At 53.7% G+C, this 16,744-nt stretch overlaps 38 non-coding genes across 38 annotated transcripts; 7 read left to right on the top strand and 31 right to left on the bottom strand.

Annotated features, from left to right (window-relative positions):
• Positions 1-45: 45 nt before the first annotated feature.
• Positions 46-118, bottom strand: Trnak-uuu (transfer RNA lysine (anticodon UUU)). Its single transcript has one exon. It is a non-coding gene; the product is annotated as a tRNA-Lys (tRNA).
• Positions 119-435: 317 nt separating this feature from the next.
• Positions 436-507, bottom strand: Trnae-uuc (transfer RNA glutamic acid (anticodon UUC)). The gene has a single exon. It is a non-coding gene; the product is annotated as a tRNA-Glu (tRNA).
• Positions 508-830: 323 nt separating this feature from the next.
• Positions 831-906, bottom strand: Trnam-cau (transfer RNA methionine (anticodon CAU)). The gene has a single exon. It is a non-coding gene; the product is annotated as a tRNA-Met (tRNA).
• An 814-nt stretch (positions 907-1,720) lies between these two features.
• Positions 1,721-1,792, top strand: Trnag-ucc (transfer RNA glycine (anticodon UCC)). Its single transcript has one exon. It is a non-coding gene; the product is annotated as a tRNA-Gly (tRNA).
• Positions 1,793-2,070: 278 nt separating this feature from the next.
• Trnas-aga (transfer RNA serine (anticodon AGA)) lies at positions 2,071-2,152 on the bottom strand. The gene has a single exon. It is a non-coding gene; the product is annotated as a tRNA-Ser (tRNA).
• A 139-nt stretch (positions 2,153-2,291) lies between these two features.
• On the bottom strand, positions 2,292-2,364 carry Trnak-uuu (transfer RNA lysine (anticodon UUU)). The gene has a single exon. It is a non-coding gene; the product is annotated as a tRNA-Lys (tRNA).
• A 296-nt stretch (positions 2,365-2,660) lies between these two features.
• Positions 2,661-2,738, bottom strand: Trnae-uuc (transfer RNA glutamic acid (anticodon UUC)). The gene has a single exon. It is a non-coding gene; the product is annotated as a tRNA-Glu (tRNA).
• Positions 2,739-3,060: 322 nt separating this feature from the next.
• On the bottom strand, positions 3,061-3,133 carry Trnam-cau (transfer RNA methionine (anticodon CAU)). The gene has a single exon. It is a non-coding gene; the product is annotated as a tRNA-Met (tRNA).
• Positions 3,134-3,950: 817 nt separating this feature from the next.
• On the top strand, positions 3,951-4,022 carry Trnag-ucc (transfer RNA glycine (anticodon UCC)). Its single transcript has one exon. It is a non-coding gene; the product is annotated as a tRNA-Gly (tRNA).
• Positions 4,023-4,299: 277 nt separating this feature from the next.
• On the bottom strand, positions 4,300-4,381 carry Trnas-aga (transfer RNA serine (anticodon AGA)). The gene has a single exon. It is a non-coding gene; the product is annotated as a tRNA-Ser (tRNA).
• A 139-nt stretch (positions 4,382-4,520) lies between these two features.
• Positions 4,521-4,593, bottom strand: Trnak-uuu (transfer RNA lysine (anticodon UUU)). The gene has a single exon. It is a non-coding gene; the product is annotated as a tRNA-Lys (tRNA).
• Positions 4,594-4,889: 296 nt separating this feature from the next.
• Positions 4,890-4,961, bottom strand: Trnae-uuc (transfer RNA glutamic acid (anticodon UUC)). Its single transcript has one exon. It is a non-coding gene; the product is annotated as a tRNA-Glu (tRNA).
• A 322-nt stretch (positions 4,962-5,283) lies between these two features.
• Positions 5,284-5,356, bottom strand: Trnam-cau (transfer RNA methionine (anticodon CAU)). Its single transcript has one exon. It is a non-coding gene; the product is annotated as a tRNA-Met (tRNA).
• Positions 5,357-6,168: 812 nt separating this feature from the next.
• On the top strand, positions 6,169-6,240 carry Trnag-ucc (transfer RNA glycine (anticodon UCC)). The gene has a single exon. It is a non-coding gene; the product is annotated as a tRNA-Gly (tRNA).
• Positions 6,241-6,516: 276 nt separating this feature from the next.
• On the bottom strand, positions 6,517-6,598 carry Trnas-aga (transfer RNA serine (anticodon AGA)). The gene has a single exon. It is a non-coding gene; the product is annotated as a tRNA-Ser (tRNA).
• Positions 6,599-6,737: 139 nt separating this feature from the next.
• Positions 6,738-6,810, bottom strand: Trnak-uuu (transfer RNA lysine (anticodon UUU)). The gene has a single exon. It is a non-coding gene; the product is annotated as a tRNA-Lys (tRNA).
• A 296-nt stretch (positions 6,811-7,106) lies between these two features.
• Trnae-uuc (transfer RNA glutamic acid (anticodon UUC)) lies at positions 7,107-7,178 on the bottom strand. The gene has a single exon. It is a non-coding gene; the product is annotated as a tRNA-Glu (tRNA).
• A 322-nt stretch (positions 7,179-7,500) lies between these two features.
• On the bottom strand, positions 7,501-7,573 carry Trnam-cau (transfer RNA methionine (anticodon CAU)). The gene has a single exon. It is a non-coding gene; the product is annotated as a tRNA-Met (tRNA).
• Positions 7,574-8,388: 815 nt separating this feature from the next.
• Trnag-ucc (transfer RNA glycine (anticodon UCC)) lies at positions 8,389-8,460 on the top strand. Its single transcript has one exon. It is a non-coding gene; the product is annotated as a tRNA-Gly (tRNA).
• A 276-nt stretch (positions 8,461-8,736) lies between these two features.
• Positions 8,737-8,818, bottom strand: Trnas-aga (transfer RNA serine (anticodon AGA)). Its single transcript has one exon. It is a non-coding gene; the product is annotated as a tRNA-Ser (tRNA).
• A 139-nt stretch (positions 8,819-8,957) lies between these two features.
• Trnak-uuu (transfer RNA lysine (anticodon UUU)) lies at positions 8,958-9,030 on the bottom strand. The gene has a single exon. It is a non-coding gene; the product is annotated as a tRNA-Lys (tRNA).
• A 296-nt stretch (positions 9,031-9,326) lies between these two features.
• Trnae-uuc (transfer RNA glutamic acid (anticodon UUC)) lies at positions 9,327-9,398 on the bottom strand. The gene has a single exon. It is a non-coding gene; the product is annotated as a tRNA-Glu (tRNA).
• Positions 9,399-9,720: 322 nt separating this feature from the next.
• Trnam-cau (transfer RNA methionine (anticodon CAU)) lies at positions 9,721-9,793 on the bottom strand. The gene has a single exon. It is a non-coding gene; the product is annotated as a tRNA-Met (tRNA).
• An 815-nt stretch (positions 9,794-10,608) lies between these two features.
• On the top strand, positions 10,609-10,680 carry Trnag-ucc (transfer RNA glycine (anticodon UCC)). Its single transcript has one exon. It is a non-coding gene; the product is annotated as a tRNA-Gly (tRNA).
• A 276-nt stretch (positions 10,681-10,956) lies between these two features.
• Positions 10,957-11,038, bottom strand: Trnas-aga (transfer RNA serine (anticodon AGA)). Its single transcript has one exon. It is a non-coding gene; the product is annotated as a tRNA-Ser (tRNA).
• A 139-nt stretch (positions 11,039-11,177) lies between these two features.
• On the bottom strand, positions 11,178-11,256 carry Trnak-uuu (transfer RNA lysine (anticodon UUU)). The gene has a single exon. It is a non-coding gene; the product is annotated as a tRNA-Lys (tRNA).
• Positions 11,257-11,546: 290 nt separating this feature from the next.
• Trnae-uuc (transfer RNA glutamic acid (anticodon UUC)) lies at positions 11,547-11,618 on the bottom strand. The gene has a single exon. It is a non-coding gene; the product is annotated as a tRNA-Glu (tRNA).
• A 322-nt stretch (positions 11,619-11,940) lies between these two features.
• Positions 11,941-12,013, bottom strand: Trnam-cau (transfer RNA methionine (anticodon CAU)). The gene has a single exon. It is a non-coding gene; the product is annotated as a tRNA-Met (tRNA).
• Positions 12,014-12,828: 815 nt separating this feature from the next.
• On the top strand, positions 12,829-12,900 carry Trnag-ucc (transfer RNA glycine (anticodon UCC)). The gene has a single exon. It is a non-coding gene; the product is annotated as a tRNA-Gly (tRNA).
• Positions 12,901-13,176: 276 nt separating this feature from the next.
• Trnas-aga (transfer RNA serine (anticodon AGA)) lies at positions 13,177-13,258 on the bottom strand. Its single transcript has one exon. It is a non-coding gene; the product is annotated as a tRNA-Ser (tRNA).
• Positions 13,259-13,396: 138 nt separating this feature from the next.
• Positions 13,397-13,475, bottom strand: Trnak-uuu (transfer RNA lysine (anticodon UUU)). Its single transcript has one exon. It is a non-coding gene; the product is annotated as a tRNA-Lys (tRNA).
• A 290-nt stretch (positions 13,476-13,765) lies between these two features.
• Trnae-uuc (transfer RNA glutamic acid (anticodon UUC)) lies at positions 13,766-13,838 on the bottom strand. Its single transcript has one exon. It is a non-coding gene; the product is annotated as a tRNA-Glu (tRNA).
• A 324-nt stretch (positions 13,839-14,162) lies between these two features.
• On the bottom strand, positions 14,163-14,235 carry Trnam-cau (transfer RNA methionine (anticodon CAU)). Its single transcript has one exon. It is a non-coding gene; the product is annotated as a tRNA-Met (tRNA).
• Positions 14,236-15,052: 817 nt separating this feature from the next.
• On the top strand, positions 15,053-15,125 carry Trnag-ucc (transfer RNA glycine (anticodon UCC)). The gene has a single exon. It is a non-coding gene; the product is annotated as a tRNA-Gly (tRNA).
• Positions 15,126-15,398: 273 nt separating this feature from the next.
• On the bottom strand, positions 15,399-15,480 carry Trnas-aga (transfer RNA serine (anticodon AGA)). Its single transcript has one exon. It is a non-coding gene; the product is annotated as a tRNA-Ser (tRNA).
• Positions 15,481-15,619: 139 nt separating this feature from the next.
• On the bottom strand, positions 15,620-15,698 carry Trnak-uuu (transfer RNA lysine (anticodon UUU)). Its single transcript has one exon. It is a non-coding gene; the product is annotated as a tRNA-Lys (tRNA).
• Positions 15,699-15,988: 290 nt separating this feature from the next.
• Positions 15,989-16,060, bottom strand: Trnae-uuc (transfer RNA glutamic acid (anticodon UUC)). The gene has a single exon. It is a non-coding gene; the product is annotated as a tRNA-Glu (tRNA).
• Positions 16,061-16,381: 321 nt separating this feature from the next.
• Positions 16,382-16,454, bottom strand: Trnam-cau (transfer RNA methionine (anticodon CAU)). The gene has a single exon. It is a non-coding gene; the product is annotated as a tRNA-Met (tRNA).
• Positions 16,455-16,744: the final 290 nt, after the last annotated feature.

Raw genomic sequence — 16,744 nt, 5'->3', positions numbered from 1 at the left:
CTACCAGCGCTACGAGACGAGCCATTACGGAAGCGTTAAAATCTTCGCCCGAACAGGGATTCGAACCCTGGACACTTAGGTTAAAAGCCTAATGCTCTACCGACTGAGCTATCCGGGCTCACGCTTGTTGTGCATGGAGCGACTGCAAGCAATGTGAATAACTGGAACGCGTGTGTAGGCGTACTACGGTAATTGCTGGCTTCTGGCGCAACTGGCGACTTCACCGACTTCCCACTGACGCTGGTAGCACCCCAACAGCGGACCAGTGCCTCTTCTCCCTTTATCCCGGTGCTGACAGTCCCGGTGCTGACAGTAATTGCATCCTGTGCCTGCCTGCTTCCCCCGATTACGTTCGGTTGAAGCCTCCGGAAGGAGGGCGACAAACGAAGGTTGGAAGGCCAAAAGATGGAGGGTCTGTGTGCGCAAAAACTTCCCTTCCGGTACCGGGAATCGAACCCGGGCCTCCTGGGTGAAAGCCAGGTATCCTAGCCACTAGACCACACCGGATTTGCTCGAGAAACGTGAGATTTACTCCCTCTCTTCTCGCATTTCGTGCTCAATCCGGACTCAGTGTTGTTCTCTGTTTGCGAGCATTTTGTGCGCGTGCAGACTGGCATGGCGCACAGCTCGAAACTGTCTATTCATTGCTGTTTGCATCATATTTCACTCATAACAGGGGAGGAGAATGATCAAAGTTGTACCTTGCCATAATTGGAAGTAAACATTGTGACGCTGAGGCGTGGACTCCTTGTGGATAACAAACGACAATTAAGTTCGTTCGCTAGCAATAGCAACGCCGTTAATTCAGCCGTGATGTACAGCAAATTAAATGCCCCGGGTGAGGGATCGAACTCACGACCTTAAGATTATGAGACTTACGCGCTACCTACTGCGCTACCGAGAGGCTCGTTGCAACCATCATCCCAGGAATCTTGGTAAGTCTCACATATTAGAGATAGACAAGTTTGCGCTTTCTCAGGAATTCTGTTGTGTCGCTACGCGTGCTTTCCCGACTAGCTAGAGTAAACTGCTGCCGCAGCTTTTTTAACGACGGAAAGCAGCACTGCCTGAGGTTACAGTACATCGCCCTTGCGGCACCTGAACACAGGCGGGCCTGTAGGGGCCAGGCCGACGCTGGAGTTCAGTAACAGCACGCGGCCGTCCAAGTAGGGGTCTCTTGCGTGCTGCATGTTTGGTTCTTCTCACAGCGAATCCTGCTATACATTCCTGAGGCTGGCGCACCTCAAGCGAGCAATCGGCGCGGGCAGCACTATGGCGAGAACAGCAAAACGATGCATCGGCCGGGAATCGAAGCCGGGCCGCCCCGCGTGGTAGTGCGAAACAACCTACCACCTTTTTAGTTGTTGTTCTCATTTTGTTAGTTGCATTTGTTGGGGGGCGGGACGTCCGATGACGTCCGTGCTTCCCGAGCATATTCCCGAGCAGCTGTCTGCAGGGGAAAGTGGGATTGCCACCCCAGCGACGTCGGATACAACCGAAAAAAGTGCTACACACGCGGAGTCCCCCACTACACTGCCTCAAAGCGACCGCTCGTCACTATTGTGTGAGTAACGTTGCGGCCGCGGCGACGAGCCTTGCCCAAAGACGCAGCGTGCGTGGAGGCGCTGCCCGAATGCACCCTCCTACCCTCGTAAAGCGCCTACAGCTACTATCACCGTGGGCCACTGCGGCGGGCGGGAGCGTTGCGAGCAGCGGCTGTGCGGTGGTAGTGTAATGGTGAGCATAGTTGCCTTCCGAGCAGTTGAGCCGCGTTCGATTCCCGGCCACCGCAACGGGCGCAAATCTATGCGTATGAGTATGTGAGCCACGTGCTGTTGAATTAACGTTTTCTTTCCGTCGTCGCTCCACGCAGGCCATCCTGTAGTATGTCCCGACTTGTCCCGACTTTGCTCGGCTGACGCGAAAGCTGACGCTTGGAATTCGCCCTTATCAAAAGGACAGGCGCTATAAACGACTGTGAGAGGTGAGGTGTAGCGAGGGTACCAGAACGACAGGCAAACTGCGAAATTTTCTGCTCTCTCTTCTGAAACAAAAAATAAAAAAAACCGACGCAGTCGGTAGGACTCGAACCTACGCTCCCAGAGGGAATCTGATTTCTAGTCAGACGCCTTAACCACTCGGCCACGACTGCTCGTAGCTAAAGCTTCCCTCGAATCGTGAAAAATGCAACCGGTCTGCGCAGAATGTTGACAGGAAACGAACTCGGTGCACTGATTACGGCAGGGCTACCAGCGCTACGAGACGAGCCATTACGGAAGCGTTAAAATCTTCGCCCGAACAGGGATTCGAACCCTGGACCCTTAGGTTAAAAGCCTAATGCTCTACCGACTGAGCTATCCGGGCTCACGCTTGTTGTGCATGGAGCGACTGCAAGCAATGTGAATAACTGGAACGCGTGTGTAGGCGTACTACGGTAATTGCTGGCTTCTGGCGCAACTGGCGACTTCACCGACTTCCCACTGACGCTGGTAGCACCCCAACAGCGGACCAGTGCCTCTTCTCCCTTTATCCCGGTGCTGACAGTAATTGCATCCTGTGCCTGCTTCCCCCGATTACGTTCGGTTGAAGCTCCGGAAGGAGGGCGACAAACGAAGGTTGGAAGGCCAAAACATGGAGGGTCGTGTGCGCAAAAACTTCCCTTCCGGTACCGGGAATCGAACCCGGGCCTCCTGGGTGAAAGCCAGGTCCAGGTATCCTAGCCACTAGACCACACCGGATTTGCTCGAGAAACGTGAGATTTACTCCCTCTCCTCTCGCATTTCGTGCTGAATCCGGACTCAGTGTTGTTCTCTGTTTGCGAGCATTTTTGCGCGTGCAGACTGGCATGGCGCACAGCTCGAAACTGTCTATTCATTGCTGTTTGCATCATATTTCACTCATAACAGGGGAGGAGAATGATCAAAGTTGTACCTTGCCATAATTGGAAGTAAACATTGTGACGCTGAGGCGTGGACTCCTTGTGGATAACAAACGACAATTAAGTTCGTTCGCTAGCAATAGCAACGCCGTTAATTCAGCCGTGATGTACAGCAAATTAAATGCCCCGGGTGAGGATCGAACTCACGACCTTAAGATTATGAGACTTACGCGCTACCTACTGCGCTACCGAGGCTCGTTGCAACCATCATCCCAGGAATCTTGGTAAGTCTCACATATTAGAGATAGACAGTTTGCGCTTTCTCAGGAATCTGTTGTGTCGCTACGCGTGCTTTCCCGACTTGCTAGAGTAAACTGCTGCCGCAGCTTTTTTTAACGACGGAAAAGCAGCACTGCCTGAGGTTATAGTACATCGCCCTTGCGGCACCTGAACACAGCGGCCTGTAGGGCCAGGCCGACGCTGGAGTTCAGTAACAGCACGCGGCCGTCCAAGTAGGGTCTCTTGCGTGCTGCATGTTTGGTTCTTCTCACAGCGAATCCTGCTATACATTCCTGAGGCTGGCGCACCTCAAGCGAGCAATCGGCGCGGCAGCACTATAGCGAGAACAGCAAAACGATGCATCGGCCGGGAATCGAAGCCGGGCCGCCCGCGTGGTAGTCGAACAACCTACCACTTTTTTAGTTGTTGTTCTCATTTTGTTAGTTGCATTTGTTGGGGGCGGACGTCCGATGACGTCCGTGCTTCCCGAGCATATTCCCGAGCAGCTGTCTGCAGGGAAAGTGGGATTGCCACCCAGCGACGTCGGATACAACCGAAAAAAGTGCTACACACGCGGAGTCCCCCACTACACTGCCTCAAAGCGACCGCTCGTCACTATTGTGTGAGTAACGTTGCGGCCGCGGCGACGAGCCTTGCCCAAAGACGCAGCGTGCGTGGAGGCGCTGCCCGAATGCACCCTCCTACCTCGTAAAGCGCCTACAGCTACTATCACCGTGGGCCACTGCCGGCGGGCGGGAAGCCGACACAGCGCGGCGTTGCGAGCAGCGGCTGTGCGGTGGTAGTGTAATGGTGAGCATAGTTGCCTTCCGAGCAGTTGAGCCGCGTTCGATTCCCGGCCACCGCAACGGGCGCAAATCTATGCGTATGAGTATGTGAGCCACGTGCTGTTGAATTAACGTTTTCTTTCCGTCGTCGCTCCACGCAGGCCATCCTGTAGTATGTCCCGACTTGTCCCGACTTTGCTCGGCTGACGCGAAAGCTGACGCTTGGAATTCGCCCTTATCAAAAGGACAGGCGCTATAAACGACTGTGAGAGGTGAGGTGTAGCGAGGTACCAGAACGACAGGCAAACTGCGAAATTTTCTGCTCTCTCTTCTGAAACAAAAAATAAAAAAAACCGACGCAGTCGGTAGGACTCGAACCTACGCTCCCAGAGGGAATCTGATTTCTAGTCAGACGCCTTAACCACTCGGCCACGACTGCTCGTAGCTAAAGCTTCCCTCGAATCGTGAAAAATGCAACCGGTCTGCGCAGAATGTTGACAGGAAACGAACTCGGTGCACTGATTACGGCAGGGCTACCAGCGCTACGAGACGAGCCATTACGGAAGCGTTAAAATCTTCGCACGAACAGGGATTCGAACCCTGGACCCTTAGGTTAAAAGCCTAATGCTCTACCGACTGAGCTATCCGGGCTCACGCTTGTTGTGCATGGAGCGACTGCAAGCAATGTGAATAACTGGAACGCGTGTGTAGGCGTACTACGGTAATTGCTGGCTTCTGGCGCAACTGGCGACTTCACCGACTTCCCACTGACGCTGGTAGCACCCCAACAGCGGACCAGTGCCTCTTCTCCCTTTATCCCGGTGCTGACAGTAATTGCATCCTGTGCCTGCTTCCCCCGATTACGTTCGGTTGAAGCTCCGGAAGGAGGGCGACAAACGAAGGTTGGAAGGCCAAAAGATGGAGGGTCGTGTGCGCAAAAACTTCCCTTCCGGTACCGGGAATCGAACCCGGGCCTCCTGGGTGAAAGCCAGGTATCCTAGCCACTAGACCACACCGGATTTGCTCGAGAAACGTGAGATTTACTCCCTCTCCTCTCGCATTTCGTGCTGAATCCGGACTCAGTGTTGTTCTCTGTTTGCGAGCATTTTTGCGCGTGCAGACTGGCATGGCGCACAGCTCGAAACTGTCTATTCATTGCTGTTTGCATCATATTTCACTCATAACAGGGGAGGAGAATGATCAAAGTTGTACCTTGCCATAATGTGAAGTAAACATTGTGACGCTGAGGCGTGGACTCCTTGTGGATAACAAACGACAATTAAGTTCGTTCACTAGCAATAGCAACGCCGTTAATTCAGCCGTGATGTACAGCAAATTAAATGCCCCGGGTGAGGATCGAACTCACGACCTTAAGATTATGAGACTTACGCGCTACCTACTGCGCTACCGAGGCTCGTTGCAACCATCATCCCAGGAATCTTGGTAAGTCTCACATATTAGAGATAGACAGTTTGCGCTTTCTCAGGAATCTGTTGTGTCGCTACGCGTGCTTTCCCGACTTGCTAGAGTAAAACTGCTGCCGCAGCTTTTTTACGGAAAGCAGCACTGCCTGAGGTTATAGTACATCGCCCTTGCGGCACCTGAACACAGCGGCCTGTAGGGCCAGGCCGACGCTGGAGTTCAGTAACAGCACGCGGCCGTCCAAGTAGGGTCTCTTGCGTGCTGCATGTTTGGTTCTTCTCACAGCGAATCCTGCTATACATTCCTGAGGCTGGCGCACCTCAAGCGAGCAATCGGCGCGGCAGCACTATAGCGAGAACAGCAAAACGATGCATCGGCCGGGAATCGAAGCCGGGCCGCCCGCGTGGTAGTCGAACAACCTACCACTTTTTTAGTTGTTGTTCTCATTTTGTTAGTTGCATTTGTTGGGGGCGGACGTCCGATGACGTCCGTGCTTCCCGAGCATATTCCCGAGCAGCTGTCTGCAGGGAAAGTGGGATTGCCACCCAGCGACGTCGGATACAACCGAAAAAAGTGCTACACACGCGGAGTCCCCCACTACACTGCCTCAAAGCGACCGCTCGTCACTATTGTGTGAGTAACGTTGCGGCCGCGGCGACGAGCCTTGCCCAAAGACGCAGCGTGCGTGGAGGCGCTGCCCGAATGCACCCTCCTACCTCGTAAAGCGCCTACAGCTACTATCACCGTGGGCCACTGCCGGCGGGCGGGAAGCCGACACAGCGCGGCGTTGCGAGCAGCGGCTGTGCGGTGGTAGTGTAATGGTGAGCATAGTTGCCTTCCGAGCAGTTGAGCCGCGTTCGATTCCCGGCCACCGCAACGGGCGCAAATCTATGCGTATGAGTATGTGAGCCACGTGCTGTTGAATTAACGTTTTCTTTCCGTCGTCGCTCCACGCAGGCCATCCTGTAGTATGTCCCGACTTGTCCCGACTTTGCTCGGCTGACGCGAAAGCTGACGCTTGGAATTCGCCCTTATCAAAAGGACAGGCGCTATAAACGACTGTGAGAGGTGAGGTGTAGCGAGGTACCAGAACGACAGGCAAACTGCGAAATTTTCTGCTCTCTCTTCTGAAACAAAAAATAAAAAAACCGACGCAGTCGGTAGGACTCGAACCTACGCTCCCAGAGGGAATCTGATTTCTAGTCAGACGCCTTAACCACTCGGCCACGACTGCTCGTAGCTAAAGCTTCCCTCGAATCGTGAAAAATGCAACCGGTCTGCGCAGAATGTTGACAGGAAACGAACTCGGTGCACTGATTACGGCAGGGCTACCAGCGCTACGAGACGAGCCATTACGGAAGCGTTAAAATCTTCGCACGAACAGGGATTCGAACCCTGGACCCTTAGGTTAAAAGCCTAATGCTCTACCGACTGAGCTATCCGGGCTCACGCTTGTTGTGCATGGAGCGACTGCAAGCAATGTGAATAACTGGAACGCGTGTGTAGGCGTACTACGGTAATTGCTGGCTTCTGGCGCAACTGGCGACTTCACCGACTTCCCACTGACGCTGGTAGCACCCCAACAGCGGACCAGTGCCTCTTCTCCCTTTATCCCGGTGCTGACAGTAATTGCATCCTGTGCCTGCTTCCCCCAATTACGTTCGGTTGAAGCTCCGGAAGGAGGGCGACAAACGAAGGTTGGAAGGCCAAAAGATGGAGGGTCGTGTGCGCAAAAACTTCCCTTCCGGTACCGGGAATCGAACCCGGGCCTCCTGGGTGAAAGCCAGGTATCCTAGCCACTAGACCACACCGGATTTGCTCGAGAAACGTGAGATTTACTCCCTCTCCTCTCGCATTTCGTGCTGAATCCGGACTCAGTGTTGTTCTCTGTTTGCGAGCATTTTTGCGCGTGCAGACTGGCATGGCGCACAGCTCGAAACTGTCTATTCATTGCTGTTTGCATCATATTTCACTCATAACAGGGGAGGAGAATGATCAAAGTTGTACCTTGCCATAATGGGAAGTAAACATTGTGACGCTGAGGCGTGGACTCCTTGTGGATAACAAACGACAATTAAGTTCGTTCACTAGCAATAGCAACGCCGTTAATTCAGCCGTGATGTACAGCAAATTAAATGCCCCGGGTGAGGATCGAACTCACGACCTTAAGATTATGAGACTTACGCGCTACCTACTGCGCTACCGAGGCTCGTTGCAACCATCATCCCAGGAATCTTGGTAAGTCTCACATATTAGAGATAGACAGTTTGCGCTTTCTCAGGAATCTGTTGTGTCGCTACGCGTGCTTTCCCGACTTGCTAGAGTAAACTGCTGCCGCAGCTTTTTTAACGACGGAAAGCAGCACTGCCTGAGGTTATAGTACATCGCCCTTGCGGCACCTGAACACAGCGGCCTGTAGGGCCAGGCCGACGCTGGAGTTCAGTAACAGCACGCGGCCGTCCAAGTAGGGTCTCTTGCGTGCTGCATGTTTGGTTCTTCTCACAGCGAATCCTGCTATACATTCCTGAGGCTGGCGCACCTCAAGCGAGCAATCGGCGCGGCAGCACTATAGCGAGAACAGCAAAACGATGCATCGGCCGGGAATCGAAGCCGGGCCGCCCGCGTGGTAGTCGAACAACCTACCACTTTTTTAGTTGTTGTTCTCATTTTGTTAGTTGCATTTGTTGGGGGCGGACGTCCGATGACGTCCGTGCTTCCCGAGCATATTCCCGAGCAGCTGTCTGCAGGGAAAGTGGGATTGCCACCCAGCGACGTCGGATACAACCGAAAAAAGTGCTACACACGCGGAGTCCCCCACTACACTGCCTCAAAGCGACCGCTCGTCACTATTGTGTGAGTAACGTTGCGGCCGCGGCGACGAGCCTTGCCCAAAGACGCAGCGTGCGTGGAGGCGCTGCCCGAATGCACCCTCCTACCTCGTAAAGCGCCTACAGCTACTATCACCGTGGGCCACTGCCGGCGGGCGGGAAGCCGACACAGCGCGGCGTTGCGAGCAGCGGCTGTGCGGTGGTAGTGTAATGGTGAGCATAGTTGCCTTCCGAGCAGTTGAGCCGCGTTCGATTCCCGGCCACCGCAACGGGCGCAAATCTATGCGTATGAGTATGTGAGCCACGTGCTGTTGAATTAACGTTTTCTTTCCGTCGTCGCTCCACGCAGGCCATCCTGTAGTATGTCCCGACTTGTCCCGACTTTGCTCGGCTGACGCGAAAGCTGACGCTTGGAATTCGCCCTTATCAAAAGGACAGGCGCTATAAACGACTGTGAGAGGTGAGGTGTAGCGAGGTACCAGAACGACAGGCAAACTGCGAAATTTTCTGCTCTCTCTTCTGAAACAAAAAATAAAAAAACCGACGCAGTCGGTAGGACTCGAACCTACGCTCCCAGAGGGAATCTGATTTCTAGTCAGACGCCTTAACCACTCGGCCACGACTGCTCGTAGCTAAAGCTTCCCTCGAATCGTGAAAAATGCAACCGGTCTGCGCAGAATGTTGACAGGAAACGAACTCGGTGCACTGATTACGGCAGGGCTACCAGCGCTACGAGACGAGCCATTACGGAAGCGTTAAAATCTTCGCACGAACAGGGATTCGAACCCTGGACCCTTAGGTTAAAAGCCTAATGCTCTACCGACTGAGCTATCCGGGCTCACGCTTGTTGTGCATGGAGCGACTGCAAGCAATGTGAATAACTGGAACGCGTGTGTAGGCGTACTACGGTAATTGCTGGCTTCTGGCGCAACTGGCGACTTCACCGACTTCCCACTGACGCTGGTAGCACCCCAACAGCGGACCAGTGCCTCTTCTCCCTTTATCCCGGTGCTGACAGTAATTGCATCCTGTGCCTGCTTCCCCCAATTACGTTCGGTTGAAGCTCCGGAAGGAGGGCGACAAACGAAGGTTGGAAGGCCAAAAGATGGAGGGTCGTGTGCGCAAAAACTTCCCTTCCGGTACCGGGAATCGAACCCGGGCCTCCTGGGTGAAAGCCAGGTATCCTAGCCACTAGACCACACCGGATTTGCTCGAGAAACGTGAGATTTACTCCCTCTCCTCTCGCATTTCGTGCTGAATCCGGACTCAGTGTTGTTCTCTGTTTGCGAGCATTTTTGCGCGTGCAGACTGGCATGGCGCACAGCTCGAAACTGTCTATTCATTGCTGTTTGCATCATATTTCACTCATAACAGGGGAGGAGAATGATCAAAGTTGTACCTTGCCATAATGGGAAGTAAACATTGTGACGCTGAGGCGTGGACTCCTTGTGGATAACAAACGACAATTAAGTTCGTTCACTAGCAATAGCAACGCCGTTAATTCAGCCGTGATGTACAGCAAATTAAATGCCCCGGGTGAGGATCGAACTCACGACCTTAAGATTATGAGACTTACGCGCTACCTACTGCGCTACCGAGGCTCGTTGCAACCATCATCCCAGGAATCTTGGTAAGTCTCACATATTAGAGATAGACAGTTTGCGCTTTCTCAGGAATCTGTTGTGTCGCTACGCGTGCTTTCCCGACTTGCTAGAGTAAACTGCTGCCGCAGCTTTTTTAACGACGGAAAGCAGCACTGCCTGAGGTTATAGTACATCGCCCTTGCGGCACCTGAACACAGCGGCCTGTAGGGCCAGGCCGACGCTGGAGTTCAGTAACAGCACGCGGCCGTCCAAGTAGGGTCTCTTGCGTGCTGCATGTTTGGTTCTTCTCACAGCGAATCCTGCTATACATTCCTGAGGCTGGCGCACCTCAAGCGAGCAATCGGCGCGGCAGCACTATAGCGAGAACAGCAAAACGATGCATCGGCCGGGAATCGAAGCCGGGCCGCCCGCGTGGTAGTCGAACAACCTACCACTTTTTTAGTTGTTGTTCTCATTTTGTTAGTTGCATTTGTTGGGGGCGGACGTCCGATGACGTCCGTGCTTCCCGAGCATATTCCCGAGCAGCTGTCTGCAGGGAAAGTGGGATTGCCACAAAGCGACGTCGGATACAACCGAAAAAAGTGCTACACACGCGGAGTCCCCCACTACACTGCCTCAAAGCGACCGCTCGTCACTATTGTGTGAGTAACGTTGCGGCCGCGGCGACGAGCCTTGCCCAAAGACGCAGCGTGCGTGGAGGCGCTGCCCGAATGCACCCTCCTACCTCGTAAAGCGCCTACAGCTACTATCACCGTGGGCCACTGCCGGCGGGCGGGAAGCCGACACAGCGCGGCGTTGCGAGCAGCGGCTGTGCGGTGGTAGTGTAATGGTGAGCATAGTTGCCTTCCGAGCAGTTGAGCCGCGTTCGATTCCCGGCCACCGCAACGGGCGCAAATCTATGCGTATGAGTATGTGAGCCACGTGCTGTTGAATTAACGTTTTCTTTCCGTCGTCGCTCCACGCAGGCCATCCTGTAGTATGTCCCGACTTGTCCCGACTTTGCTCGGCTGACGCGAAAGCTGACGCTTGGAATTCGCCCTTATCAAAAGGACAGGCGCTATAAACGACTGTGAGAGGTGAGGTGTAGCGAGGTACCAGAACGACAGGCAAACTGCGAAATTTTCTGCTCTCTCTTCTGAAACAAAAAATAAAAAAACCGACGCAGTCGGTAGGACTCGAACCTACGCTCCCAGAGGGAATCTGATTTCTAGTCAGACGCCTTAACCACTCGGCCACGACTGCTCGTAGCTAAAGCTTCCCTCGAATCGTGAAAAATGCAACCGGTCTGCGCAGAATGTTGACAGGAAACGAACTCGGTGCACTGATTACGGCAGGGCTACCAGCGCTACGAGACGAGCCATTACGGAAGCGTTAAAATCTTCGCACGAACAGGGATTCGAACCCTGGACCCTTAGGTTAAAAGCCTAATGCTCTACCGACTGAGCTATCCGGGTTCACGCTTGTTGTGCATGGAGCGACTGCAAGCAATGTGAATAACTGGAACGCGTGTGTAGGCGTACTACGGTAATTGCTGGCTTCTGGCGCAACTGGCGACTTCACCGACTTCCCACTGACGCTGGTAGCACCCCAACAGCGGACCAGTGCCTCTTCTCCCTTTATCCCGGTGCTGACAGTAATTGCATCCTGTGCCTGCTTCCCCCGATTACGTTCGGTTGAAGCTCCGGAAGGAGGGCGACAAACGAAGGTTGGAAGGCCAAAAGATGGAGGGTCGTGTGCGCAAAAACTTCCCTTCCGGTACCGGGAATCGAACCCGGGCCTCCTGGGTGAAAGCCAGGTATCCTAGCCACTAGACCACACCGGATTTGCTCGAGAAACGTGAGATTTACTCCCTCTCCTCTCGCATTTCGTGCTGAATCCGGACTCAGTGTTGTTCTCTGTTTGCGAGCATTTTTGCGCGTGCAGACTGGCATGGCGCACAGCTCGAAACTGTCTATTCATTGCTGTTTGCATCATATTTCACTCATAACAGGGGAGGAGAATGATCAAAGTTGTACCTTGCCATAATGGGAAGTAAACATTGTGACGCTGAGGCGTGGACTCCTTGTGGATAACAAACGACAATTAAGTTCGTTCACTAGCAATAGCAACGCCGTTAATTCAGCCGTGATGTACAGCAAATTAAATGCCCCGGGTGAGGATCGAACTCACGACCTTAAGATTATGAGACTTACGCGCTACCTACTGCGCTACCGAGGCTCGTTGCAACCATCATCCCAGGAATCTTGGTAAGTCTCACATATTAGAGATAGACAGTTTGCGCTTTCTCAGGAATCTGTTGTGTCGCTACGCGTGCTTTCCCGACTTGCTAGAGTAAACTGCTGCCGCAGCTTTTTTAACGACGGAAAGCAGCACTGCCTGAGGTTATAGTACATCGCCCTTGCGGCACCTGAACACAGCGGCCTGTAGGGCCAGGCCGACGCTGGAGTTCAGTAACAGCACGCGGCCGTCCAAGTAGGGTCTCTTGCGTGCTGCATGTTTGGTTCTTCTCACAGCGAATCCTGCTATACATTCCTGAGGCTGGCGCACCTCAAGCGAGCAATCGGCGCGGCAGCACTATAGCGAGAACAGCAAAACGATGCATCGGCCGGGAATCGAAGCCGGGCCGCCCGCGTGGTAGTCGAACAACCTACCACTTTTTTAGTTGTTGTTCTCATTTTGTTAGTTGCATTTGTTGGGGGCGGACGTCCGATGACGTCCGTGCTTCCCGAGCATATTCCCGAGCAGCTGTCTGCAGGGAAAGTGGGATTGCCACCCAGCGACGTCGGATACAACCGAAAAAAGTGCTACACACGCGGAGTCCCCCACTACACTGCCTCAAAGCGACCGCTCGTCACTATTGTGTGAGTAACGTTGCGGCCGCGGCGACGAGCCTTGCCCAAAGACGCAGCGTGCGTGGAGGCGCTGCCCGAATGCACCCTCCTACCTCGTAAAGCGCCTACAGCTACTATCACCGTGGGCCACTGCCGGCGGGCGGGAAGCCGACACAGCGCGGCGTTGCGAGCAGCGGCTGTGCGGTGGTAGTGTAATGGTGAGCATAGTTGCCTTCCGAGCAGTTGAGCCGCGTTCGATTCCCGGCCACCGCAACGGGCGCAAATCTATGCGTATGAGTATGTGAGCCACGTGCTGTTGAATTAACGTTTTCTTTCCGTCGTCGCTCCACGCAGGCCATCCTGTAGTATGTCCCGACTTGTCCCGACTTTGCTCGGCTGACGCGAAAGCTGACGCTTGGAATTCGCCCTTATCAAAAGGACAGGCGCTATAAACGACTGTGAGAGGTGAGGTGTAGCGAGGTACCAGAACGACAGGCAAACTGCGAAATTTTCTGCTCTCTCTTCTGAAACAAAAAATAAAAAAACCGACGCAGTCGGTAGGACTCGAACCTACGCTCCCAGAGGGAATCTGATTTCTAGTCAGACGCCTTAACCACTCGGCCACGACTGCTCGTAGCTAAAGCTTCCCTCGAATCGTGAAAAATGCAACCGGTCTGCGCAGAATGTTGACAGGAAACGAACTCGTGCACTGATTACGGCAGGGCTACCAGCGCTACGAGACGAGCCATTACGGAAGCGTTAAAATCTTCGCACGAACAGGGATTCGAACCCTGGACCCTTAGGTTAAAAGCCTAATGCTCTACCGACTGAGCTATCCGGGTTCACGCTTGTTGTGCATGGAGCGACTGCAAGCAATGTGAATAACTGGAACGCGTGTGTAGGCGTACTACGGTAATTGCTGGCTTCTGGCGCAACTGGCGACTTCACCGACTTCCCACTGACGCTGGTAGCACCCCAACAGCGGACCAGTGCCTCTTCTCCCTTTATCCCGGTGCTGACAGTAATTGCATCCTGTGCCTGCTTCCCCCGATTACGTTCGGTTTGAAGCTCGGAAGGAGGGCGACAAACGAAGGTTGGAAGGCCAAAAGATGGAGGGTCGTGTGCGCAAAAACTTCCCTTCCGGTACCGGGAATCGAACCCCGGGCCTCCTGGGTGAAAGCCAGGTATCCTAGCCACTAGACCACACCGGATTTGCTCGAGAAACGTGAGATTTACTCCCTCTCCTCTCGCATTTCGTGCTGAATCCGGACTCAGTGTTGTTCTCTGTTTGCGAGCATTTTTGCGCGTGCAGACTGGCATGGCGCACAGCTCGAAACTGTCTATTCATTGCTGTTTTGCATCATATTTCACTCATAACAGGGGAGGAGAATGATCAAAGTTGTACCTTGCCATAATGGGAAGTAAACATTGTGACGCTGAGGCGTGGACTCCTTGTGGATAACAAACGACAATTAAGTTCGTTCACTAGCAATAGCAACGCCGTTAATTCAGCCGTGATGTACAGCAAATTAACATGCCCCGGGTGAGGATCGAACTCACGACCTTAAGATTATGAGACTTACGCGCTACCTACTGCGCTACCGAGGCTCGTTGCAACCATCATCCCAGGAATCTTGGTAAGTCTCACATATTAGAGATAGACAGTTTGCGCTTTCTCAGGAATCTGTTGTGTCGCTACGCGTGCTTTCCCGACTTGCTAGAGTGAAACTGCTGCCGCAGCTTTTTGACGACGGAAAGCAGCACTGCCTGAGGTTATAGTACATCGCCCTTGCGGCACCTGAACACAGCGGCCTGTAGGGCCAGGCCGACGCTGGAGTTCAGTAACAGCACGCGGCCGTCCAAGTAGGGTCTCTTGCGTGCTGCATGTTTGGTTCTTCTCACAGCGAATCCTGCTATACATTCCTGAGGCTGGCGCACCTCAAGCGAGCAATCGGCGCGGCAGCACTATAGCGAGAACAGCAAAACGATGCATCGGCCGGGAATCGAAGCCGGGCCGCCCGCGTGGTAGTCGAACAACCTACCACTTTTTTAGTTGTTGTTCTCATTTTGTTAGTTGCATTTGTTGGGGGCGGACGTCCGATGACGTCCGTGCTTCCCGAGCATATTCCCGAGCAGCTGTCTGCAGGGAAAGTGGGATTGCCACCCAGCGACGTCGGATACAACCGAAAAAAAGTGCTACACACGCGGAGTCCCCCACTACACTGCCTCAAAGCGACCGCTCGTCACTATTGTGTGAGTAACGTTGCGGCCGCGGCGACGAGCCTTGCCCAAAGACGCAGCGTGCGTGGGAGGCGCTGCCCGAATGCACCCTCCTACCTCGTAAAGCGCCTACAGCTACTATCACCGTGGGCCACTGCCGGCGGGCGGGAAGCCGACACAGCGCGGCGTTGCGAGCAGCGGCTGTGCGGTGGTAGTGTAATGGTGAGCATAGTTGCCTTCCGAGCAGTTGGAGCCGCGTTCGATTCCCGGCCACCGCAACGGGCGCAAATCTATGCGTATGAGTATGTGAGCCACGTGCTGTTGAATTACGGTTTCTTTCCGGGTCTTCACGCAGGCCATCCTGTAGTATGTCCCGACTTGTCCCGACTTTGCTCGGCTGACGCGAAAGCTGACGCTTGGAATTCGCCCTTATCAAAAGGACAGGCGCTATAAACGACTGTGAGAGGTGAGGTGTAGCGAGGGTACCAGAACGACAGGCAAACTGCGAAATTTTCTGCTCTCTCTTCTGAAACAAAAAATAAAAAAACCGACGCAGTCGGTAGGACTCGAACCTACGCTCCCAGAGGGAATCTGATTTCTAGTCAGACGCCTTAACCACTCGGCCACGACTGCTCGTAGCTAAAGCTTCCCTCGAATCGTGAAAAATGCAACCGGTCTGCGCAGAATGTTGACAGGAAACGAACTCGGTGCACTGATTACGGCAGGGCTACCAGCGCTACGAGACGAGCCATTACGGAAGCGTTAAAATCTTCGCACGAACAGGGATTCGAACCCTGGACCCTTAGGTTAAAAGCCTAATGCTCTACCGACTGAGCTATCCGGGTTCACGCTTGTTGTGCATGGAGCGACTGCAAGCAATGTGAATAACTGGAACGCGTGTGTAGGCGTACTACGGTAATTGCTGGCTTCTGGCGCAACTGGCGACTTCACCGACTTCCCACTGACGCTGGTAGCACCCCAACAGCGGACCAGTGCCTCTTCTCCCTTTATCCCGGTGCTGACAGTAATTGCATCCTGTGCCTGCTTCCCCCGATTACGTTCGGTTGAAGCTCCGGAAGGAGGGCGACAAACGAAGGTTGGAAGGCCAAAAGATGGAGGGTCGTGTGCGCAAAAACTTCCCTTCCGGTACCGGGAATCGAACCCGGGCCTCCTGGGTGAAAGCCAGGTATCCTAGCCACTAGACCACACCGGATTTGCTCGAGAAACGTGAGATTTACTCCCTCTCCTCTCGCATTTCGTGCTGAATCCGGACTCAGTGTTGTTCTCTGTTTGCGAGCATTTTTGCGCGTGCAGACTGGCATGGCGCACAGCTCGAAACTGTCTATTCATTGCTGTTTGCATCATATTTCACTCATAACAGGGAGGAGAATGATCAAAGTTGTACCTTGCCATAATGGGAAGTAAACATTGTGACGCTGAGGCGTGGACTCCTTGTGGATAACAAACGACAATTAAGTTCGTTCACTAGCAATAGCAACGCCGTTAATTCAGCCGTGATGTACAGCAAATTAAATGCCCCGGGTGAGGATCGAACTCACGACCTTAAGATTATGAGACTTACGCGCTACCTACTGCGCTACCGAGGCTCGTTGCAACCATCATCCCAGGAATCTTGGTAAGTCTCACATATTAGAGATAGACAGTTTGCGCTTTCTCAGGAATCTGTTGTGTCGCTACGCGTGCTTTCCCGACTTGCTAGAGTAAACTGCTGCCGCAGCTTTTTTAACGACGGAAAGCAGCACTGCCTGAGGTTATAGTACATCGCCCTTGCGGCACCTGAACACAGCGGCCTGTAGGGCCAGGCCGACGCTGGAGTTCAGTAACAGCACGCGGCCGTCCAAGTAGGGTCTCTTGCGTGCTGCATGTTTGGTTCTTC

This window comes from Schistocerca cancellata, unplaced genomic scaffold, assembly GCF_023864275.1.
Source record: "Schistocerca cancellata isolate TAMUIC-IGC-003103 unplaced genomic scaffold, iqSchCanc2.1 HiC_scaffold_370, whole genome shotgun sequence".
Taxonomy (NCBI): domain Eukaryota; kingdom Metazoa; phylum Arthropoda; class Insecta; order Orthoptera; family Acrididae; genus Schistocerca; species Schistocerca cancellata.
This window is presented reverse-complemented; position numbering and strand designations above follow the sequence as displayed.